Below are 22,437 nucleotides of genomic sequence, written 5' to 3'. Positions count from 1 at the left end.
GTCTCTCTGTGTCCCCGGGTCTCTCTGTGTCCCCGGGTCTCTCAGTGTCCCCATGTCTCTCAGTGTCCCCAGTATCCTAGTGACATGGGGACACACTGAGACATTGGGACACTGGGAGAAATAGGGACACAGACACTGGGAGACTAGGGGACTGGGCGACATGGGGACACTGACACTGTGATACATAGGGACACTGAGACACTGGGTGACTTGCGAGACTGAGACACTGGGAGACAGGGAGACACTGGGAGCAATCCATCTATACAGCAGAATCAAACTGTGAGTAGTTTGTTGGTGGTTTTACAGAATTTTCTCGGATATCACTCCTTGTGATTTACATCATGTGATGTCACGCATAACTAATTAATTATACAAATGATTAAGGCTGGTATTTTTTTCCAAGAAAGGTGGCAACCTTAACTACTCTTCACATACTCTTGCTTAAAGGAGCACTTTAGGGTCAGGAACACAATCATGTATTTCTGACCCTATTATGTTAAAACCACCACCCTGGCCCCTTTTTGCCTCCCTAAATATAGTAAAATATTACTTGTATTCAAGTCTGCAGCTGCTGGCTCAGAAGTTGTGGTCTGAGCAAATTACAATACTTCCCCATAGGATTGGCTGAGACTGTCAACTAGGCAGATCAGGTGCAGAGCCAGCACAAGTCCAGCATAGCCCTGGCCAATCAGCATCTCCTCATAAAGATAAATTGAATCAATGCATCTCTATGAGGAAAGTTCAGTGTCTGCATGCAGAAGGTGGAGACACTGAATGGCAGTGCTGCACACTAGGCAGTACTGCCCCAGGAAGCACCTCTAGCAGCCATCTAAGGAGAGGCCAATTGAGTTATTTTCTCTGAAAAGACAGTGTTTACTGCAAAAAGCCTGAATGGAATGATTCTACTCACCAGAACAAATACAATAAGCTGTAGTTGTTCTGGTGACTATAGTGTCCCTTTAAGTTTGGAAGCTTAAGAGGGATGTATGGGAACAAAACTTGTGTGGACTGGCTGACATTAAAATTAGTTTAGGTAATGCAGACGTTGGTCTCTCTAACAGTGTGGCATGTCTCCTTTCTTCTACACTCACTACATACACCTTTTCTCTGTCTCAGACTATATACCAGGAACTTCTGCCTGCTAGTAATAAGGTAAGGAGACAAGTGGACCAGCGAGTGCTAGGGGACAGTCCTTAGAAAGCATGGAGTGAGCGCATCATTAGACGCATTTATGTCAAGCTCAGGTGCTGCCTGCATAGATGATCTTAGTTGGACAGCCTGGATGATTGGCAGGCAGTCTGACATGCATTCATGCCAGGCTGACCTTCCAATTCTTTGGACAGACATGCCCCCTTTTTGGGCATGTTCACCCCTTTTGGCAGGTCTTGTCACGTGATTCGCGCCAGTGGCACACCCTTTTACCCCGCCCATTGACTTCCTGCTTCACTGTACACTGCTGTTAGGAGGTATGGATTTACTTGAAAGATGAAAGCATGAATTAGAGAGAGATTAGCATAGAGTATGTGTTTTTTTATAACTGCATCCTATGAGTTTCCCTCCAGCACCATCTCCATCAGATACATGATGCTTGGGAGGTATGACTGTTTTAGTGTTTTTGGTCGATAAGATTCCGTAATTAGGCCCATCATAATTGTCAGCACCAGACCCACTGGGCTCTTAATCCGGCCCTGCTTTTATTGTACCATTTATCATTGCAGAGTGAATACCAATTAATTACCAAGGGATATAATAATAATAATAATATTTTTTTATTTTTTATTTTTTTATTGTACTTTTCTCCCTGTGAGACTCAAAGCACTTTACAAATATACAAACATAAAGACATAAAAGTTAAGAGTTTCTGATGGTCAGATGAGCGGACTGAATGCCTGATGGAAGAGGTGGGTCTTCAGCTTTTTTAGAAGTCTGTAAGGACTTACGCACTCACTCCGCCAACAATGCCACATTCACCCTAACCCTGTGATACCTCCCCAACCATGCCATATTCACCTGTCACATTAACAATTAAATCCTGTAATACTTACCTCCCATCACCCTGTAACACCCCCTCCTCCAACCCTGTCACACTTGCTCTTCTTTATTCTGTCCCACTAACCCCCCCAACCCTGTCTCATTCACCCCTTTGCCCGGTCACACTCACCCTGCCACAGTTACCCCTTTACTCACAGAAACATACATTCACATACAAGAATACTCACTGTCAGACACACACGCTCAAGCACATATACAGGTAGATAATGTCAGACTCAGAAATACACACAGGCAGATAAATACACATTGTGAATGTATGTCTGTATTAGTCAATATTTGTGTCTCTGTGCATCAGTGTGTTTGTGTGTGTGTGTGTGTATGCATGTGCATATATCAGTGTGTATATGTATTTGTGTATTAGTGTTTATATGTGTGTATGTATTAGTGTGTGTGTCTATGTCTGCAATATGAGGGTGGTATGGTATGGGTAATGCAAAGGTAAAGTGGCAAGCAACATATATGTTATATGCATACATACATTTACAATACATAGGGAAACACATATAGAATAATATACATGTAAAGGATTATAGAATATGTGGGGAATATCTCTATGACATTGTTTTCTTATCTGTAACTATTATTTGGTAAATATATTTTTTTAACCCCTTAAGGACCAAACTTCTGGAAAAAAAGGGAATCATGACATGTCACACATGTCGTGTGTCCTTAAAGGGTTAAAGCCCAACCAAAATATTACTTTTTGTTTCCAATAACCCCTTCACACTGGCATTTATGTATACATGACGGCCAAGCTGTACAGTCATACCCCGCAATCTTGTATAAATGATTAGCGTAATTGAAATTTTAATTTGTTTTATTGCAAATTATGCCATAACTACAGTCAGACGGCTCACAATGGAACGGTACAGGATGCTGCAACAATGCAAGCATCTGAAGATGAATACAGAGACTAGCTCTCTGTATCTAATGCTGCAAGCCTGCCTTTTAATATATCTACAGCTTCTTATACACACACAAGGCAACCCCTACTTTTTTCACTAATGGTGTTAGTAGGGGCCTCATGTTTGAGTTTCACCTAAGGCCTCGCAAAGTCTAGAGCCGCCCCGAATGGAATAATATGAAGACTATTTAGTGCCTACAAAAGTGCCTTTAATCTATATTTTAGAGATAGTGTCCTTGCATTGTGTAATTGTAATTGTACCCCTATAACATATCTGACATACTGTAATGTCGTGAGATAAACACCTCCACTGCAGACATTTTAGACACTTGTGTATTTAAGGGGTCTTGAAAATCAGTCCCAATACCATTATCCCTGTTCCATCAAGCTTTACAGTAGGCATTATGCATTTTGGTAAGTACCCTCCACAACCAGATTTTTCCATAAAGTTGAGGGAGTGAAGCTTCATTTATCATTCCAGAAATCATGTTTCCAGTGCTTCGTGAGTCCAGTGTCGGTGCATTTTACATCACTACCAGCCACTACCAGCCACAGCATATATGTGAGGCTTGAGTACACAGGTGAAGGTTCTGGGGGACGGCACCAGAGCAAATACCCCCCCTGTAATAGAGTAAGAGTCCTAGATAGTTGCTGTGCATGTCAGAAGAGAGCGGGTATATACACACACAGCACCTGGAAGTCACAGAGTCCTGACAGAGTGTACAAGCTTTCAGGTCTCCAACCTCCATGCCATTCGGCCACCAATTAGGAGGAAGAGAAGAGCGTTTAATCCAAATGGGGAAAGGAAGTGTAAGCAGAGGGCAAATGTAGGGGAAAATTAATTAAAGATATGGGCAAGGGACACAAAAGGAGGAAGAGGGCTATGGATAGTAAGTGTGGGTAGACGGAGACAAGTGGAGGAAGTGTGTATGAGAAAATGTATACAAGTAGAGGAGAGGTATATATATTGTGTGGGATTGAGAGATATACATAGGGGTAAATGTGAAAAGGGCACTATTGGGGAGAGTGGCAGGTCAACACAACACACGGGTGCATACATACACGCTAACTCTTAATACTAATACACCACTGCAGTCACACATTGGAACTCCACACAAATATATATCTGCATTAAAATATGGACATTCTGCATGCATTTACCCATCTACACTCTAACAATCTGTGCAAATATACCCACACACGCAGTGGCGTACACACAATCCAATGGGCCCCGGTGCAAAAGTGCTCCGTGGGCCCCCCGCCACTCTCCCCTTCCCGCCCCTCTCTCCCCAGATCCGTGCCCCCCCGAAATAAACATACATAGACACAAACATGTACACACAGACAGACACACACCCCCGACAGACACATACATGCACACATACATACAGACACACACACACATACATACACACATACAGAGACACACACACACAGAGACACAGACACACAAACATACAGACACACATACATAGAGATACACACACATACAGAGACAAAGACACACACACACACAGAGACACACATACATACAGACACACACACATACAGAGACACAGACATACACACACACATACAGAGACACACACATAAATACAGAGTCAGGCACACACATACAGAGACACAAACACACATACACACACAAATACATAGAGACACAGACACACACACAGAGACAGACACACACAAAACAGAGACACACACACATACACACATACAGAGACAGACACACACATACATACAGACAGACACACACATGCAGACACACACACATACAGAGACACATACACAAAATGTTTTCTACCTTTTGTTACTTTCCCTGGGGTCCAGTGGGGGCTCAGTCTGATGGGAGTCAGAGTTCCCACTCTGACTCCCTCTTCCTTCCTGCTTCCTCCCGCGCGGGCTGATAGCTGGGAGGAGTGACCGGGGAATCACTTCCTCACAGCTTGTGATGTCATCACAGGGGGCCCGGTCGCACTGTTAAAGCGCCCAGCGCAGCCCGGGCCCCCTGACAATCCATTTCCTTCAGGTGGCCCTAACAGCATGGGCCACCCGATGGACCTCTTAACATGCGGCCCCGGCAGTTTGCCGCACGGGCTGGGGCCGCAAAATGGGGCAGCTGGTACCCGGTCGCGGGGGTCTGCAGGGCGGCCGGACCCCCTGGAGTGACGGGCCCGGTCGCATTTGCGGCCCTGCGACCGTGGTATGTACACCACTGCACACACTTATGTCCAAACTGTAGCGAATTGAAATTCAAATGTGAGACGTGTCTCCATCACTGAAATATTTACTTGTATCTCTCTTGAGATTCAGTTTTGGATCTGTCCTCGTGTGTACAGCTGCTCAACCACAGACCCCCATTTTATCAAGCTTCTGACACAGTTTTATGCTGATGTGACTTCCAGAGGCAGTTTGGAAAACTGCAGTGAGCGATGCTACAGATGATTTTTTACACTGTAAGTACTTACTTGTCCCTGCTCTCTGAATAATTATGGTCTACCTAGCTGGCCTGTTACTCCTAGATGTTTCTACTTCAAAAAAGCACAATAGCACTAGCAGTTGACTGGAGCAGATCTGATAGGGCAGACATTTCACAAACTGATTCCTGGCAAAGGTGACAGTGTCACATCTAAAGTCATAGGGCAGTTTAGTGAAGCCAATGTTCGTCAATGGAGATTTCACAGGTTTATGCACCTGTTAGCAATGGGTGAGGTTGAAATGCCTGAATGAAAAAATTAGTAGGGGCAGCAGTGGAACTAACGCTGGTGTGGCTACACCAGTGCCCACATGCACTTAGGGCCACCCAATGGCAAAAGTGTTTTCAGGGGCCTGCTGCGGCCCTTTAACAGCATGACCTGTATTCACGACAGCCAGTCACTTCCTTCCAGAGAACACAGAGCACTGTGCGAGAGAGACAGAGAGAAGCGTGGGAGAAGGGGAGAGCCTCTGGCTCTCAATAGTCACAGCCAGACATCTGGACCACAGGGAATATACCCTCCTGTACCCAAAAGGTAGGAAACAGGAGGATGGCCTAAAATGTGTATATTTTGCATGCTGTCTCTGTATCTATTTTATTGAGTTTATTGAGGGTTTTTTTATTGAGCTTGTCCCAAGTAAAATAAAGTATTGTAAGTTAGTTCGTTTTGGCGACTGGGGTGGAAGCGTTCCAGGGTACCTGCAAGCGACTAGGAAGTGGATTGGGCGGAGGTACTTGGTCGGATAACAGGTGCTCTGTCACGCGTGTGTCAGTGTGTGTCTTTGTATCTTCAAGTCTTTACCTGTGTATCAGTATGTATCTCAGTGTGTATCTGTGTATAAGGATGCTTGTCGCTGTGTGTATATGTGTTTTCGTTTGTATGTGTATCAGTGTGTGTGTGTGTGTGTGTGGCAGTGTATATGTATATGTGCATACTTCTCAGCATTCAAACACCAACACTAAACACAAAAACACCCCTGCATTCAAATGTCAACACTACATACAGACACATCCCTACAGTCAAAGGCAAACATTACATGCAGGTAAACCACTGCTTTCAACTGGCAACTGTACATAAAAACACCACACACAAATACACACCTATTACTCACTCACACATAATACATATAAAAACATGCTTACATACAAACATACAAACAATGCTCAGTGCTAAATGCAACCCTGCAAGGATGGGCAAATGGTAGATCCCCAGTTGGCAATGCATTGTGGGAGTTGCACAACAGATATCTACTTATTTTCCACCCTTGCAATAAAGTTGCCCAACACAATTCTTGAACCAGGGCCTTCTATATTTTAATTCCACCTATGGCTCGGTAAAAAGCAAGGCAACACTAGACACTAGAGGCAACTTGAGTTTACATACACCCTTGCTCCATTGGACACCAAATGAACAACCCGTGACTCCCATGACACATTATTTAGATACAATGGGGCATATTTATCAATGTTTTGTTTTTTTTAAAGTGACATTTAAATTCTATTATTATTTTTGTCATATTTATAAAAAAGCGACTGTTTTCTTCACAGCAAATTTTGCCACTTTTTGACAATATTCATTTCAGAAGACTGACTATTTTACAGTGGCAAAAAGAGTGAAAGAGAACACTTTTCTAAAAAAAAAAATTGGTAGAAAGATCAATCAATTGTGTCACCCAATAAATGGTTTAAATTTATAAATTGTCAACTCTCCCTGAATAACTCCATGTTTCAACACAGCAGTATGATGTGGTGTGTGGGATTTCTGCCTAAGCAAATATCAAAAACTATGAGAAACATTGCTCTTTTATCGATTTCTGGTGTATGTTCCAGCGTAACTTAGCAATTCTTATCAGTCTTGTTAACTCTGACAGCTTTCTGTTTTTGCCAGCATGCACATTGCCATGGCCTCTGCTTTCTGGCCTACTGGACATGACATCTGAATTGCTTTGAGGCTTTGGCTCTGCCAGATTCCTTTCTGTGTTTTTGGACTGTTGATTCATATTGACTGTTACCTTACATCCTACAATCTGTTTCATCTGAGACAAGCTCCTGTTTTATATGAGTATATATTTTACCAGGGAAAATCCTACATCCAAAACATAACATCACCTCTAAACCATAAACACCCATGTATTCACACCTACTTCATGCAAGATAATTTTGGATGGAACAAGCACATCATAAGTATAATAATTATTATGATGGTAATGATAATAATAATATAATATTAATAAAAACACAAAATAAAGGAGACGCAGCATAAGTAATATGTAATATATAAGTTTTTTTTTATTTTATTTAAGTTTTTATTGTTTAAATAACATATTTGTAAAAATTACTGACACCTATTTTCCACATTTTAAAAGATGTCTTTTAAATAAAATATAAATGCTGCCAATGCTGTTGTCACTATGCACATACACTGTTTTTTGTTTTTTTTTTTACAAACCCTATGTTGTTGTGTTCCAAATAGTCTTAGCATCTCTGTAACACCGCTAATCCAACAACTACTCGGGTCACGCCTTGGTTGAGTCACACACAAGTCCCGAAGGCTATGCAAAGCAAATCTTCCTTAATAAAGATTTGGAAGAAAAGGAAAAAGTAACACTTCTCTGAAAGCTCATGAGTTCTACAAAAATGTAATTCATGCACATGTTTTATTTTATTTTAACATTTTACAAATGTAATTAGCAAACATTTATACCACATTAAACATCTAATTAGTAGATGTGAAAAATTCCATATATTGAATAATTTCAGTTAAAGGACCACTGAAGGCACCCAGACCACGTTTTATTAATGAAGTGGTCTGTGTGCAGTGGCACTGTAGTTTTAATCCTGTAATGTACATCATTGCATTCTAATAGAAACTGCAATATTTCCATTGCAGGCTTAATACATCTCTAATAGTTTTTTTCCAGACAGAGTAAAACTCTATGCAGCACTGAGTTTTGTCATGCATGCACACTAGCCTCCTATTGTTTCCAAATGAGGAAACATTGTATTGGCTCTGATCATCAAAATTGAAAATCTCAGAAAAGGAGGTGGAATGGTAGAATGGAACCATTCAAACCCTCACAGGCACAGTGGGATAACTGAAATAGACATATTAAAACTATGGCATTAGGTATATGTTTGTATATCAAATCCTATAGTGTTCCTTTAAGCCCTTAAGGACCAAACTTCTGGAATAAAAGGGAATCATGACATGTCACACATGCCATGTGTCCTTAAGGGGTTAAAGGGACAATGTTGTCACTATAACAATATATGCAGAATAAATAATGGTTCAGGCACTCTGGGATAACAAGCTTGATAAAAACCTGGTAAGGTCGAAATGGTGCTGTTTTTGCCCCAATAAAGCTGCTATTTTTGTTTTCCCAGAATGCCTGAACCGTTATTTATTTTGCATATCTTGGAAGAAAGGCCTGGCCAGCCCTGACTTCAGAGCACCTGGTTTACTTGATGAGTGCGGTATCCAGTACGTCTCATCATTATAACAATGACTTCTCATTGAATTGTTCATAATGCCTGGGGGTTGCCTAGAACTATCCCTCCATTGCCTTTTAAACCATTTTTGTGCTACCTAACATTAAATAGGGGTCTCTGGCTTCCCATAGCTCTGCCTTTATTGAAGGTGTGGCTAAAGCAGATATTATGCACTTCCTTGTAGTCATACCCTTCATACAGACAAAAGGCATTGTGATAGGCTAAAAGTAGTCATATGACACGCTCATCCAATCACAGATGACCACTGGTGCCGAGACTTATACTTCCTCATTAGCCAAAGCACAGAGAGGATGGGCTTCTGGGGACTCTTGTTTAGCATTAAAAAAAACATGTTATATGCTGAATAAGATGATGGCACCAGGGGACTCCAGACACTGTAATCTGTTCAACTAGATGAAGCAGATACAGTGCTTACAGTGTCCCTCTAATATTTGTATAGACAAAGTAATTTCCAATATTGCTGTTAAATCTCAGCTGAAACCTGTTGTGAATACTAACAGCCAGTAGATATTTGTGGCCAATAAATACTGATTGCATCCAACCTCCTGTTTCCTGCTAACCTTTATCCAATTAGATACAAATTATATACTTATAGTGAAGCATACACTAGAACTAGGGTAGTCCAGCATAGCTTTTACCTTAATAGCCAATATCAAATTTTGTTAGTAATTGGGACCAAAGCAGGGCCGGACTGGGGATACAAAGCAGCCCTGGGAAAAAAAATCTATGCCAGCCCCATAAGTCATTGCGCCATATATTGTCGCATGTAATATGTAAGGCTATGTCTTGCCACCCCAGATGATTGAGTAATTATATATATATATATATATATATATATATATATATATATATATATATATAGCTTTTTCTAATATAATATATTGGTCCTTTCAGAGTAAAACATTTAATTATACAGTAAGCATACTCACATGCAGACACAGACAATCTCACTGACACACACAAGCTCATTGATACACAGCCTCATAGACAAACAATTTCACTAATATACATAAGCTCATTGACATAAAAATACAAGCTCACTCACTAGCAGACACACACACACATGCAAGCAAGCAAACTCACTAGCAGGCGCACACACACACACAGCTTAATGTAGTGGTTCTGGTGTCTATAGCCTGTCCCTGCAGGCTTTTGAATGTAAACACTGACTTTTCAGAGAAAAGGCAGTGTTTACATTGCTTCCTAGTGACACCTCTAGTGACAGACACTCAGACGGTCACTAGAGGCGCTTCCTGTGTCAGTGCGGATTGGCTGAGATCATCAAGCTTGATGATCTCAGTCATAGAGGCAGAGACCAGCATGACGTTGGAAAAAAAAAGTGAGTAAAACACTATTTTTACAAACACACACAGACACTACGACTGACACACACACACCATGACAGACATACACACACCATGACACAGACAGACAGACACGCACACACCATGATACAGACACACAGTGACACAGAGACACACACACACACACACACAGCATGACACACACAGCATGACACAGACACAGACACAGCATGACACACACACACAGCATGACACAGAAACACACACAGCGTGACACAGACAGACACACACACAGCATGACACAGAAACACACACAGCGTGACACAGACAGACACACACACAGCATGACACAGACAGACACACTCCCACTGACATACATACTTGTTGCTACCTGTGTGGGTGGGTGGGCAGACTGATAGGTGCCCCTCCCCTTCTGTGCCCTCTTTTGCCCCCTGTGTGCTTTTTAACCCCTTCCCCTCCTGTGCCCTTATGTAGCACCCTCCCTCCCTGTGCCCTCTTTAGCCCCCTCCCGTGCCCTCTTTAGCCACCTTCCTTCCTGTGCCCTCTTTAGCCCCCCTTCCAACTTGTACCCTCTTCAGCCCCTTTTGTGCTCATCTTTTGGCCCCTCTCCCCTTCCTGTGACCTCTTAGCCCCCTCCCCTCCTGTGCCCTTTGTTACCCCCCCTCCCCTTCCTGTGACCTCTTAGCCCCCTCCCCTCCTGTGCCCTTTGTTACCCCCCTCCCCTTCCTGTGACCTCTTAGCCCCCTCCCCTCCTGTGCCATTTGTTACCCCCCTCCCATTCCTGTGACCTCTTAGCCCCCTCCCCTCCTGTGCCCTTTGTTACCCCCCACCCTCCCCTTCCTGTGACCTCTTAGCCCCTTCCTGTGCCCTTTGTTACCCCCCCTCCCCTCCTGTGCCCTTTGTTACCCCCCCTCCCCTCCTGTGCCCTTTGTTACCCCCCTCCCCTCCTGTGCCCTTTGTTACCCCCCACCCTCCCCTTCCTGTGACCTCTTAGCCCCCTCCCCTCCTGTGCCATTTGTTACCCCCCCTCCCCTCCTGTGCCATTTGTTACCCCCCCTCCCCTCCTGTGCCCTTTGTTACCCCCCACCCTCCCCTTCCTGTGACCTCTTAGCCCCCTCCCCTCCTGTGCCATTTGTTACCCCCCCTCCCCTCCTGTGCCATTTGTTACCCCCCTCCTGTGCCCTTTGTTACCCTCCCCCTCCCCTCCTGTGCCCTTTGTTACCCCCCTCCCCTCCTGTGCCCTTTGTTACCCCCCACCCTCCCCTTCCTGTGACCTCTTAGCCCCCTCCCCTCCTGTGCCATTTGTTACCCCCCCTCCCCTCCTGTGCCATTTGTTACCCCCCCTCCCCTCCTGTGCCCTTTGTTACCCCCCACCCTCCCCTTCCTGTGACCTCTTAGCCCCCTCCCCTCCTGTGCCATTTGTTACCCCCCCTCCCCTCCTGTGCCCTTTGTTACCCCCCTCCCGTGCCCTTTGTTACCCCCCCAGCCCCTCCTGTGCTCTTTGTTACCCCCCCTCCCCTCCTGTGCTATTTGTTACCCCCCTCCCCTCCTGTGCTCTTTGTTACCCCCCTCGTCTCCTGTGCTCTTTGTTACCCCCCCTCCCCTCCTGTGCTCTTTGTTACCCCCCCACCCTCCCCTTCCTGTGCCCTTTGTTACCCCCCCTCCCCTCCTGTGCTCTTTGTTACCCCCCCTCCCCTCCTGTGCTCTTTGTTACCCCCCACCCTCCCCTTCCTGTGCCCTTTGTTACCCCCCCTCCTGTGCTCTTTGTTACCCCCCACCCTCCCCTTCCTGTGACCTTTGTTACTTCCCCCCCACACCCCCTCCCCTCCCCTCCCCTCCTGTGCTCACCTTCCAGCCCAGCCAGCCTTCCTGAAGCTCTTCTCGCGGCCGCAGGGGAAGCTCTTCTGGCGGCCGCTGGGGGAGCAGGCTGTTCTGTCTCTGCTCCCCCTCCCTCGCGCGCAGCTTAATGAGACCGGGGCCGGAATATGACGTCATATTCCGGCGCCGGTCTCTTTCTAGCGCGCGAGGGAGGGGGAGCAGAGACAGAACAGCCTGCTCCCCCAGCGGCCGCCAGAAGAGCTTCCCCTGCGGCCGCCATCCAAGCTCTCCATGCGGCCGCAGGACATCCACATGTCTCCCCGGCCCCAGGTGCCGACGGCCCACCGGGAAATTTCCCGGTATCCCGGTGGGCCAGTCCGGCCCTGGACCAAAGGTGCTGTTAGGGGTTTTATGTTGGCTGCAGCCCTGGATGTGGGGATCTTTAGCCTGGATTCCTACATGTAGTGAAGATGCAGTAGGATCCTAGTGTTTTCTTTTTTATCTTTTTACATCAGGCAACTGATTCTTAAAGCAACCTTCTGACAGATATTACTAGTAATGCTCATCCAAGCTATTATGGGTATGATCCACATGAGTTGAAATGCAGAAGACCAGGGCTAGGCATAGGAGTTACACTGTTCCCCTTCTCAGGGCCGTCTTTAACGCGGGGCAAACGGGGCAGCTGCCCCGGGCCCTGTCCCTGCTGGGGGGCCCAAGACAGCTGCTCCATTTGCCCTCTGCCCGCAAACTATGGGGGCCCATCGGGTGGCCCATGCACTTAGGGCCACCTGGTGGGCCTGTGTCAGCATAAAGCGCTGTGGTGCTTTAACAGCGCGACCGGGCCCTTGCTTTTCAGCAGCCGACTGGGAGGAAGTGACAGCCGCGCGTCACTTCCTCCCACAGAAACAGGAGCCGCGCGGGAGGAAGAAGCTGTTCCAGAGGGGGCCAGGCCGGGAGAGCTTAACTCCCAGCCACCCCAGCCAGCCCACTGGACCCCAGGTCAGCCACCCTCCAGGAAAAGGTAAGAAACTGGAGGGTGGTTATCAAATTTTGCATGAGTGTGTGTGTGTGTGTGTGTGTCAGTATATATGTATGTGTGTATGTGTTAGTGTGCCAGTATGCCTGTCAGTGTATCTGTATGTCTGTGTGTTGGAGTCTGTCAGTGTCTGTGTGGTTCAGTATGTGTGCATGTCTGTCAGTGTATGTGTGTATGTCTGTCAGTGTGTCAGTATGTCTGTGTGTGTGTGTGTGAGAGAGAGTCTGTCAGTGTGTCAGTATGTCTGTGTGTGTGAGTCTGTCAGTGTGTCAGTATGTCTGTGTGTGTGTGTGTGTGTGTGTGTGTGTGTGTGTGTGTGTGTGTGTGTGTGTGTGTGTGTGTGTGTGTGTGAGAGTCTGTCAGTGTGTCAGTATGTCTGTATGTGTGTTTCAGTATGTCTGTCTCTCTGTCTGTGTGTATGTGTGCCAGAATGTCTGTATGTCTATGTGTGAGTCTGTCAGTGTCCGTGTGGTTCTGTATGTCTGTGTTTGTCAATATGTCTGTCAGTGTATGTGTGTTTCAGTATGTCCATCTGTCTGTGTGTATATGTGCCCGTATGTCTGTCAGTGTATCTGTATGTCTGTGTGTGTGAGTCGGTCAGTGTCTGTGTGGTTCAGTATGTCTCTGTGTATGTGTGTTTCAGTATGGCTGCCTGTGTCAGTACGTCTGTCAGAATGTATCTCTGTATCTGTATGTTGTCCATTTGTGTCTGTGTGTGTATCTATATGTGTCAGTGTTTGTATCTGTATATCTGCATGTGTGTCAGGTTGTGTATCTGTGTGTCTGTATGTGTGTCAGTGTGTGTGTCGGTGTATCTATATGAAGTCAGTGTTTGTACCTTTGTATCTGCATGCATGCCAGTGTTTGTATCTGTGTGTGTCTATGTGTGTGTCAGTGTATCTATATGTAGTCTGTGTGTATCTGTATGTTCTTGTGTGTATCTATATGCGGTCAGTGTGTATCTGCGTGTGTGTGTCAGGTAGTGTATTTGTGCGTATCTATATGTAGTCAGGGGGGCCCAAATAAATGCTTGCCCAGGGTCCAATCCAAATTAAAGACGGCCCTGCCCCTTCTCCATTGCTTAAGTAGTTTGGTTAAATACACAACAATGCAGCACGTTCTGATTTCTAGTTATCTTTTTAATTGATATCCAGGCTGGTATAGTTGGTTTGTGTAAGATATGGCTCCTAGTGTAAGATATGGCTCCTGGTGTCATTGATTTTGATTTCGAGTCAAGTCCTGGGTATTTCTGGAATCCAGCAAACCTTTGGTAAAGAATTTGCTGATAGCAGACAACCACCAGGTATGATAGGGCCAACATGTGTTATGGCAGCAAGGATAGGACTGTATAGTTGCTTGGGAACAGGAGTATAGTCAGACAAACTACTGGATACAAGATAGAATAGATAGATTCTGTAAGTACAGCCAAGAGAAATGCTTTTCATCAATGTGGAGGGACCTAGAACAGCCTATTGTTGATCAGTAACGACCCACCTAATGGTCCAAGGCTCCTTACGGTTCTCTTCTTACTGCAGCAGACTAATGTGATGGTTCCAAAGTTAACGGTTTACGCCACCCCCCATGACTGCTTTACTGATTTAAAGTGATCATGGTGCCTGGAGTCAGTGTGTATGTGTATGTGCTGTGATTTACTATGAAAAGTCACACATGCAGTGTTAATTAACACTTGAACACTCCTGAACAAGTTGTGAGCTGTTTAATGTGAATTCTGTGCAATTTTGGCATCTGACGCCAGCACGCACTGCGTCTTTATGCTGGCATCAGACCACCAATTGGTGGCATACCTTGTCCATGCTGCTCTTGTCCTCTCTTTACTCTACCCTCCAGGACATCTGTCCCCCTCTGGTGAACAAAAATGACTCAGCTGAGAAGTATCTGGTTGCAGGGAGAATTTGGCCATTTTTTAAAAAGCTTTTTGATGAAAACAGTGATTTCTTAAAACACGGTTTTGTGGTTGGAGTAACCCTTTCATAAACTCAACTCTAATATATGAGATTATGCTAAGTGTATATTATTTGAGGACCAGAGGGATCTCTCTCAAATTATGCAGACATCAAGGAAGAGCTTAATTAATAGCCAGGTTGTGAATATTTAGTTTGAGATAAGTTTAGTAAGTTTAGTAAATTAAGCTGTTTCTACATATTGTCTGTTAACCCCTTAAGGCCAAATGACAGGTGAGATCTGTCATGAAAGCAAATGATTTGCCCTACCTCTTATCCAGAAAGGTTTAAGTTTTATCTTCTATTGCATGTGTTTTCAGAATTGTGATCTACATTTTCATCTAGCCTGTATTCCTCCAGATGTTACATCTCTACAATATGGTATTAATGGGAAGCTAAAAATATTGAAATACCCTGTACTTCTTTCCAGCGACTGGAAAATCCATTTAATTTGAGTATGAAACCTATAATTTTGACTATAACTATACGTGCAGACAGTTATGTAAGACTAAATTAACTTTGCTTTTTACTTTGCAGCAAATTTTGTAATGTTCCACTAGAGTCATTACTTTACTGAACTGAGTCTGGATTTCAGCATGTTGAGCTGCAACAAATGGCTGAAATCAGGAAAGGAATGATGGAAAAATGCAAATAAATGCTCAGACTCAAGAAAATTGGCCCCTATTTGCCTGCAAATTTTGTTTAATTGAATTAACAAAATTTGTAGACCAATAGTGACCACTTCTAATACAAACAAATACATTAAGATAACTAACAACTAAGGAGAAAAGGCTAAAGGATAACTGCTATTAACATGTAAACAATGAAATGGAGTTCATTCACTCCTCCCACCCCCCTGACTCTAAGAATAATATGCCCCACTGACACATCCTGTACTGTTTAGAAGCAGCGGGAGTTTACATTTCATCAAATTTACAGGAATTATATCAGTAACTGGTGGCTTCTGGCAGAGACACTTGTTCCTCTACAGTCTGGTAATCATAACAATATTATAAATGAGGGTGCGTGAGGCTGTATGGACTAGATTTCATACTGCAAATTACATGCAAACTATGGTGCTCGGGTCAAAACTATCTGGGGATATATAATATGTGATGTTCCTGTTGGTTTTTATGCCTATTTTATGTTTTATGTTTTGTTTTATCTCCCAGACACAGAGGCACCAGGACGGAATCATTATTTTGTGGAATAAGCACCCCATGCTATACACTACAGCTATACTGCAAGCTATAATCACTGACTGCTGCACTGAATGGGATACTAACAAGGGGAAAAGAGAACCTTGTGTGACAAACTCCCCTGTTCAAGTGAGTTTGCCACTAGCTCCTTGAGGAGCCTGCTTGCCAGCCTCCTGCCCACAGACTATGGGCCCTGCAGGGAAACTTGTAAAAGACTACCAAACTTGACCGACTGTTAGCACTGATTTCCCTGGAACTGTTTTGGGCATGGTGCCATGCTTGCGCTCGGTCAAAACTATGACTTCCAGGAAATTCCTGAACCCCTGAAACGATCTGGGTGATTTTTAGATATGTTGTTCACCCATATCGGGGCTATCAGAGGATGTGAATTATATGTTGGATTTTGGGGTACTTTCTGAACTTTGGTTTTTCTGCCTAGAGATAATTGAGTTACTTACAGGACTTTACTAAATTATCTCCTAAGCAGAGGGGAGGGATTGTGTGCTGCACATGGGCATGTCACAGACTGTATGTTTATGTCCTTTGTGTTCCTGTGCCTGGAAAATTGTATAAAAAGCCAGTGTGTCCCATTAAACTTGAGATTCCTACATACACTCCAAAACTGCATGTCGTCCAGTTATTTGAGGGAAAGAAGATTTGCTCCTGTGTCTGCTGTTCCAGCTTGTAGGAGATTCAATGGGGAAAGTCCTTGTAAGGACTAGAGCTAATTCCCCATTCGGTTCCAGAGTTCCCAGGACTGAGTGTCGTCCAGTGCCTGGAGGTGTCAGAGCTAATTTTCCCTTCGGATCCAGGAATCCAAACCCCATTAAAAAAAGAAACGCAGAGGTAAATACATGGTTTAACCTAGGTCAACAAATATCTTAAATGTTGTAATCAGCAGAGTATTTACATGATTCTAAACACTCAACATTTTGGTGAAATCCCTTGATCTCTGGGGTACCAATTTTGGTTTTAGTATATGGCATCATGGAGACAAGCACTGATGATATTCTTATGTGTGTAAATACTAATACATAAGCCTTCATTGAAAACCATTCACAGCAATATAAACTTTAAAAAAAAAAAATGTAAGCCAAAAGAGACAATTAGGACAATTTCTCCAAGTCAGCTTTCGACTATTTGGTCTTCAGTTGGACATTTAGGCTAAAATAGTCTTGCTGTGAGTTGGCTTGACTTGGAGAATTTTTCTAAATCAGCTATTTCTGTCTAAATTGTGTTGCTAATATTTGAATCCACTTCAGTTTGTTTTTTATTAGTATTGTCTTCTCACTAAAATTCTCTCTGAATTCATTATCTAATATCAAGCTCATTGTATGACCCTTTTGTACTCCCTTGTTTATGGTTACCTAGAACTATTATACAACTTGATTTTAGAATCTAACCTATACCAATTTTGCTGAGGATGATGATGATGGTGATATAATAAAATATTTGACCTATACATGTGTGCAGTTGTGATTGTATTGTCATTGCACACTTATCTGTCAGTGTTGTTCACTACTATTTTAATATTTGCCAGAGCCATTGCGTTTTCTTCAACATTCACTGAGAATACAAATCCAGTTCTACAAATGGAATCCTGAGCACAAATGACACTAGCACATAGCCGCCTGGTTATCTCAGCTATGCTCTATGTGAAGCATCTGTGATTTATGAGGGTGACTTTGAATCCACCCGTTAATGTACTAAACGACCTGATTGCAGACAAGGGAGGAGATGAATATTGGATTGGGATTTTAGAATTAGTTAAGAGAATTGGCTTACAGCAAAGTCTGTGTAAAATAGCATGTCCTGGAGAGATTGCCTGTCTTACCCAGTCTGCACTAAGCAATGACACAATTAGGAAAGCAATCAGTTAAAAGCAGCTGCTAATAGTATGAAAGTAGCTTCCATTTCTGTGACATCATTTTCTCAAAGCATGTTCCTTTATGGTGAAATCTCAGTACATGAAGGGACCCACCCTGTGGAAATGCTCAGAATTCACATTGGGGTCGCAATGCATGAGACCGGAGTGGAATGTTCTAACAGCTTTTCAGTTACTGAATACATCACCTGGCTCAGGTAAGGTTTACAATTTGTGGCAGAATGTTATTTTAATGTGGGAATAGTTACAGTGTGTTTTGCTTTTTTTTTTTTTTTTTAGCTAACAGGGTTTGCCTTTGGCAGTAATGGATAACATTTGGCTCAGCAGAGGTTTCTGAACTACAAGCCCCACGATGCTCAGCCAGCCTGTAGTTTACATACTTGCAGTAACCATCAATGCCCTATGCAGTTTCTGTAACTAAGTCTTAGACTGTTTTACAAACACGATAAAAAAAAAAAAAATCATTTTGATGGCTTCTCTTAACCATGAGTGAATTAAGCTTTTTAAATAAAAAATAAAAGATGATTTAGTAGGGTTTTGCAGTTTTCACAAATGTCCAGTGGGTGTTTGTAATAATTCTACAGTATTGTCAGACACATCAACACAGTATTGTTCTACAGATCGAATGATATTTACATCACAAAGTTCTGTTCGATTTGGACACTTTATTCATTGCATGACAATGTTTTTTAGAGAATACTTCTACAGACTACATTAAGTCATTAAGTGGTCGGTGGCTAATCAAGTAAATGGATTACCTTGCCCTTGCTTTAATTAATTGATTTGCCTCATGTTGGGCATTTGCTTTTAAGTGCCTTATGTAAAAATCTGTCATGGATTCATATTGCAATTGTGCTTACTATATGTACAGTTAACTGTATCACTGTCATTTTTGTAGTTTATAGCTTTTTTTTTTTACAAACATCCCAAGTTGATAACTTTATTTAACAAAATAATCAGGAAGAGCTCATTTCACACTGTACAGTGTACAGTTCATTTGTCTTTTGTTTTACGCAACGTTAGTTCTGTCAACATGTTTGCTACCAAACAATGTATACACTAGTGCAGGCATAGGCAACCTTCCACACTCCAGCTGTTTTGGACTACACCTCCCATGATGCTTTTCCAGCATTATGGGTGTAAGAGCATTACAGGGGATGTAGTCGACAACATCTGGAGTGCCGAAGGTTGCCCATCCCTGCACTAGTGTATATTTGGTGATTTTATAAATAATCAAATTACATTGGTAACATTATTTATCGTTTGTGTTTCATGATTTGTATTTTTTCCTTTAACTGTGAAATTACTGCTAGTGCCATCTCTTATTTATTAATACTGTAACAGTGTATACATCTGTTAAAAATACTGGCTGAATCTACAACATCAATAAGATAATGGAATGTAATCAATGATTAAACAAAATAGTCTTATGAGATTCGAAATGTATGATTAAGGCGTGTACACCCCCTAGGATCTGTTAGTACTACCATTACTGTAATTGAAAAAGCTCCCAAAGTCATATGCCTTAATTTTACGTTCTATTGAACCATGATGTTATAGATATGTGAAGAATGTGTATGCATTGTTCATGTTACCATTTATATTGTTGAAAAGAACAGGGACACAGATAAAGGTGAGCACAAACTATTCTTGCCTTTATATATGCTTTGTCTAAATCTGATAATGATCTAAGCATCAGGGAATAACATAGATGTGCCACGTTCTTTAAGGGAGAAGTATAAAAAGTGGTGCTTCAGTTTATCGCCACCTTTAACAAAATATGTGTGTGTGCTTTAAAAAAAATACACAGACACCACAGACTGTGCAGACTAACATTGGACATTCTAAAAGGAAGGCCTCATGCATAAAGGTTAGGGTATACGATTTATGCATAAGTATGTGGCACATCGGGAGAAAACAGGCATGGCATCAGTCACACTATTTTTTTTTTATATACATGACCCCCATTGTGTTTTCCTTGACACAACACTTATTCATTCTCTTGGGCAGTGCATAAATAAACTGTATGAAGGAATTCCATTTACTAATTGATGTAATTAATTTTGGATTCTGCCATTATCGTTTTCCTTTATGTGGCATAACAATTCAACAACGATTCATAAGTTAGTGTAAATATATGTTATTATTATGTTACCTGTTATTGTATATTACACAAAACATTAATACATATATCGGACAAGAATATCATATACTGCAGGGCTTTTCATGTATCGCCCATCAACATGTGGATGTATAAGCACTTACAATAAATGAAGTAGACAAATACCAATTCATTTTAAACATTATGGATTGTTATTGTGCCAATTTATTTTAAACATTGTTGTTTGGAAATGTCTATCTGAGATCTAAGACTTTTTCATAGAGATGCCCACAATTCCTTTGATGGAAACACAGAAAGAATGCTTGTTATAGCTTTGTTCTGTTTTTTTATTGTTTGGTATTCATGCTCTATATACACTTAAAGGAACAGAAACATGTATTCCTAATGCTATAATATTCTTTAGCCTAACTTATTATGTCCCCCCACAGTCCGATATGTAAAGGGTTAAATATTTTTTTTTCCTTATCTTAATTCCAGCTACAAGGCTTTCTTCGTGCTGGCTAGGTATCTTCTCATAACGTCATGAGGCTGTTCTAACTTAATGTGCGGCGTGTGTCACGCATGTATTAAAGTTTCCCCATCGGAAAGCATTGAATCAAAGACACAGATTAAAACTACATTAGAGAGCAGGAAGCACCTCTAGTGGCTGTGTGGAAGACTTAACCATGCTATGTAAACATTGCTGTAGCGGAGAGGTAGTATAATCCACAGTATATCCGCTGGGTAACAGGAACAGCATAAAATAATCCAGGCAAATAAATACAGCATACAATAATCCTGGTAGCGTTGTAAGAATCCTTCCCTCCCAAGAACTAGACGACACATAGGCTGGGAGTCAACTGAGCTTTTAAAGGGACACTCCAGGCACCCAGACCACTTCGGCTCATTGGAGTGGTCTGGGTGCCAACTCCCACTACCCTTAACCCTGCAAGTGTAATTATTGCAGTTTTTTTAAAACTGCAATATTTACCTTGCAGGGTTAAGTCCTCCCCTAGTGGCTGTCTATTAGACAGCCACTAGAGGACACTTCCTGCTTCATAGCACAGGTTTTCTGTGCTAGAGCGTCGCTGGACGTCCTCACGCTGTGTGAGGACCTCCAGCGTCGCTCTATTCCCCATAGGGAAGCATTGAAATTCATTTTCAATGCTTTCCTATGGGGTGCGCTAATGCGCATGCGCGGCATTGCCGCGCATGCGCATTAGGTCTCCTCGGCCGGCGGGCGAGATCAGTCTCGCCCACCGGCCGACGTAACCAGAAGGAGGAGCGGCGGGGGAGGAGGAAGCAGCGACGTGGGACCTGTCGCTGCCCCTGGTAAGTGACTGAAGGGGTTTTCACCCCTTCAGCAACTGGGGATTGGGGGGTGGGAGGGAGAGGGACCCTCCAGTGCCAGGAAAACGGATCGTTTTCCTGGCAGTGGAGTTTCCCTTTAATCACAGGTCACAGTATTTATGGGATTCCCCATGCAAGGGGTTTCCCTACTGACATTACAGGGGTTGTACAGTAGGGGACTACATGGGGAACTTAAAAACCTGGACATTTCTCCCATCATGCACTGCTGTACGAGAGGGATACTCCTACTAGAATATACAGTTAAGTGGATTATCCATCCGTGCAGCAGAACTTACATTTTACATTAAAACACATAACTTGTACAATATTCGTTACATTTAAACAAATGGACGTTCAGTAGATAGCTGGGGTCTGAGCGCACATTTCGTGAAAGTACCGCTCAGATCCCAGCATAAATAACCGAACGCCGCACGAAACACACATTACGTTTAAGTTACCTTCAAACTACTGATTGACTTTAGGGAACCACATTACCGAAGGAACGGGGCTCCCGAACGGCTTGGAAGTCCAGCGGTATTCGTGCTGTCGAGTAGCCGATTTTAGTTCCAGGCGCTCGACGACCAAATACAGCTGGGCTAACAAAGGATCCAAAATGGCCGACTTCCGCGTGGTTGGTAGCCGAATGGCAGCCACCCTGAATCCTTCTAATTACCGATTGCAACAATGTTGCAATCCTTAATGGGAGCCACACGACCTCCTGTGTGTGGTCTCCCTTCGGTAGTTTGTTTCGTTTCACGAACAGTGTTGAAATTCACTGTTCGTGAAACTATTGTATGAATGCTGGTGGCTTTCGTGCCGC

This window comes from Pelobates fuscus, chromosome 6 (assembly GCF_036172605.1).
Source record: "Pelobates fuscus isolate aPelFus1 chromosome 6, aPelFus1.pri, whole genome shotgun sequence".
NCBI lineage: Eukaryota > Metazoa > Chordata > Amphibia > Anura > Pelobatidae > Pelobates > Pelobates fuscus.
The sequence above is the reverse complement of the archived record's forward strand: the minus strand, read 5'-3'. Positions refer to the sequence as shown.